General features: G+C 42.4%; 1 pseudogene; it reads right to left on the bottom strand.

Annotated features, from left to right (window-relative positions):
• Window positions 1–1348: 1348 nt before the first annotated feature.
• On the bottom strand, window positions 1349–1974 carry LOC105517202 (annotated as a pseudogene).
• Window positions 1975–3724: the final 1750 nt, after the last annotated feature.

Raw genomic sequence — 3724 nt, 5'->3', positions numbered from 1 at the left:
AAGAAGAAGAAGAAGAAAAAACATTGGCTGCAATCTTTAAAATATAAAGCAGCCACTGGATGTCAGCCTTCTGGCCAACTGGCTCTCAATGCTCCTGAAATTACCCACTTGTGCCCTGAGAGCATTCTGGGGGCATCTGACATAGCTGCCACTCACAGCTCTTTCTGAGAAGTTCTAGAGCCTTGGACACCATGGTGTTTTCCCATCAGCCCTCCTCCTCTGGTAACAGCCACTAAACCTCACTCACACACACTTTTGGGGAGCTGCCTCACCCGCTACCATGTTCTTCTCGTGAGACTTTAATCACATGACCCCTCCCCTGAACATAGACAGGGTGGACTTATGTCCTAAACTGGGCAACAGAATTGCTTTCTGGGGACTTTGTACTTTGAGCTGAGACAAATTCAGAGGGCAATTGGAGCCTGGCCATGCCATGGCAGCACCACGTAGAAAAGCTTCAGCCCTGCTGAGATCGCGGTGCCTGGTCCCTGGATTCAGTTGTTCACTTGTTCCTTTAAATCTGTAGCCACCCTGGATTTTCATCTCTTACAAAATAAATATCTTTTGAGTCAAATTAGCTAATCAAGTATTTGTAACCAAAGAGTTCGGGCACATCTGCTCTCTGCTTTTTCAGATAAAAGCTCATGAATGAGTAAAGAAAAAGAAGGGTAGAAGAGGAAAGTTATGTTGTGTCCTCTGCCCAAGCCTACAGCCCAGCCTAGCTCCTATTTTAAGATCCTTTAATGAATCTATATTTACCATTGGGTTTTTATTTATGGAAATCTACACAAGGCATTTGGATGAAGGCTGATGCTTATTTCAGGAAAGCAAGTCTGTGGTTTCAACAAAACCTCTGTTAGCTCCCTCCACACCTGTTTGCTCTTCTGCCAAGCTACCTATTGCTCATTTCCAAAGCAAAATATAAAATAAAATCAGGAATCAGATTCCAAAGCAGGACAAAAGTGGTGATTAAAGAGACAGGCTAGAGCCAGGTGGGTCATGCCTATAGTCCCAGCATTTTGGGAGACTGAGGGAAGAGGATTGCTTGAGGCCAGGCGTTTGAGACCAGCCTGGCAACATAAGACCCCGTCCCTGTTTTTAAAAAATAAAAATAAAGAGGCCTATATTTTTTGTTATAAATTTTCTTTTTCTTTCTTTCTTTCTTTCTTTCTTTCTTTCTTTCTTTCTTTTTTCTTTCTTTCTTTCTTTTTTTTGTTAGGCTGAATCTCACTCGGTCACCCAGGCTAGAGTGCTGTGGCATGATCTCAGCTCACTGCAACCTCTGGCTCCTGGGTTCAAGTAATTCTCCTGCCTCAGCCTCCCAAGTAGCTGGGATTACATTATAAATTTTCTTAATGAGCATTATGTATTTCTTTTTTTTATAATTAACATATTTATTTGTAACTAATTTAACTTTTCCAAATTCTCATTTGCAAATCAGATTCATACAGTTAAAACTGAATATACAAACCAACACATCAGAAGGATCAAAATTTACACTACTCAAACCTGACTCCTTAAGCCTGACTTTAACATGTTCTTTCAACTTCAAATCAGATGTCCCCCCTCCAGCATTTATCATTTTAAAAAATGAATTTAATGCTATCAAAAGGTGATGTTCACTTTAATCCTGTTTGCCTTCACGCCACTGTCGTGAACCTTCGTTCCAGGCCACATACACAAAGAGGGCCAGGACCACATGGGCGGCGACCACTACAACAATAGCAGCGTAAAAATAGCTGTCCCTGTTGGACATCCCAAGGGCGCCTTCAAATATATAAGATTTAGTTGTGAAATATAACCCAATAGGAACAGTGATCATTAAAGCTGTGAAGAACAGGAGCGTCTTCAGTGTAGATGCTAATGAGCTTTCATTTCTGAACTCAGGAGGCTGCAGTGCGTTCAGCGCCGCTTTATCCGGGCGCTCCATGGTGTAGCCGTGCCGGCACAGGCGCTCGGCGGCCGAGCTGGGCTCCACGGCCGAGCTCCAGCATTATGTATTTCTAGTCAACACAGGTCCCTTGTGAAAACATCTTCCTAATATCATAGAAGTTGCCCCCCAAAGTAATACTTATAGAATCATAAATAATAGGCGAGTAATACAGCTAACCAATAGCAGATCTAGGACCAGAATTCAGGTCTTAGTACCACTAAATCAGAGTTCTTTCCACCGTTCCATGCCTCCTTTCACAATAGAATTTGCCTAAATATTATTTCAAAATGTCTTCATTATAAGAATTTTATTTATCTACATATATCAGTGTTTCTTTGAACAATAAATATTTGACAAAGAATCTAGATACAGAAACTTTCAGTATTCGTTTCCACTACTAGTCAAGATCTATAAATTATGCAGATTATATATCACTAGGGATCGAGAATCCAAATAACACAATTTAGTGCACATCCAAATATTAACTAAATATTATTCATCAGAGAGAAAAGAGTCAGGAAATGAGAGATGGAGAATGAGGTTGTCTCTCCCCCACTGTTACATTACACCAGAGTTTTAGCCCCTAGGCATTATAATAGTCTTACCACACCTATACGGGCCTCAGTTTCTAAAGTTTCATCAGGTCGAATGTCATGGCTCACGCCTGTAATCCCAGCACTTTTGGGAGGCCGAGGTGGGTGGATCACCTGAGAGGAGTTCAAGACCAGTCTGGCTAATATGTCAAAACCCTGTCTCTACGAAAAATACAAAAAGTAGCCAGGCATGGTGGTGCACACCTATCCCAGCTACTCGGGAGGCTGAGGCATGAGAATTGCTTGAACCCAGGAGGCAGAGGCTACAGTGAGCTGAGATCCCACCACTGCACTCCAGGCAGGGTGGCAAAGTGAGACCCTATCTCAAAAAATTTTTAAAAAATTTCATCAGTGTGTCACACTCATACACAGGTATTGTTTCCAAAGCTCATTCAAAAAGTGCTAGGTAACTAGGCCAGGAAAGGTTTCCAGCCTAACACACTCTGCCCATTCCAGCCTTTCCAATATGATAACCTTAGTGCTGGTGTTCAGACGAATTGCCATTCCAGTTAACTCTTGTCAGCAAATTAAGTTGCCCCTTGGGGAGCCTTGATGTCCCTTTCTGCCTGCTGGACTTGGTTAGGATCATCTTAGGCATTGAAAGTATCAAATAATGTTAAACCTTGAGAGATGTAACCTGGGTATTAGGCCCCTTTCATTTAAGTAGGGTCCTTGGGCCCCAAAACACGTTTCTCCAACCTCTTTTGAAGTCAGCTGCATACCAGGGATTAGACCAAACCTTAGCCATGAAACTGGCCCTGTTTGCTTCATTCGTCCAGGAAGATGGGCCACCACTTGCTTTAACTTTGCATAGCTAAAGAGCCAACTCAGACAACTCTTGCAAAACAAAATCTGCCCCCAAGGTCTTTTGCTGTACACATCCTAGACGCTGCCATCAGCAGTGTCAGAACCTCAAACTTCTTTCAAAGGGCAGCTTCTCTCTCTAATGAAATAGTTAATTTTTTGACCTTGTTTTACCTTGTTTGGGCCTTTCTACCCAAGAATCAACAGTTTAATAGTTTCCTCATTCATCATACCTGTAGAGCACTGCACTAGGAGAAAAATAAATAAGATATAGAATTTCCCACATGAAAAGGATAAAGGCCAAGGCAAGGCTGCAGCAGCAATCCCAGCTGTCCTGTGCCAAAGATGACAGGAGCACTGGAAGAGAAGAAGGCGAACTGGGACGGACAAGAGA

The sequence above is a fragment of the Colobus angolensis genome, unplaced genomic scaffold (assembly GCF_000951035.1).
Source record: "Colobus angolensis palliatus isolate OR3802 unplaced genomic scaffold, Cang.pa_1.0 Scaffold3, whole genome shotgun sequence".
Classification (NCBI taxonomy): domain Eukaryota; kingdom Metazoa; phylum Chordata; class Mammalia; order Primates; family Cercopithecidae; genus Colobus; species Colobus angolensis.
The sequence above is the reverse complement of the archived record's forward strand: the minus strand, read 5'-3'. Positions and strand labels throughout refer to the sequence as shown.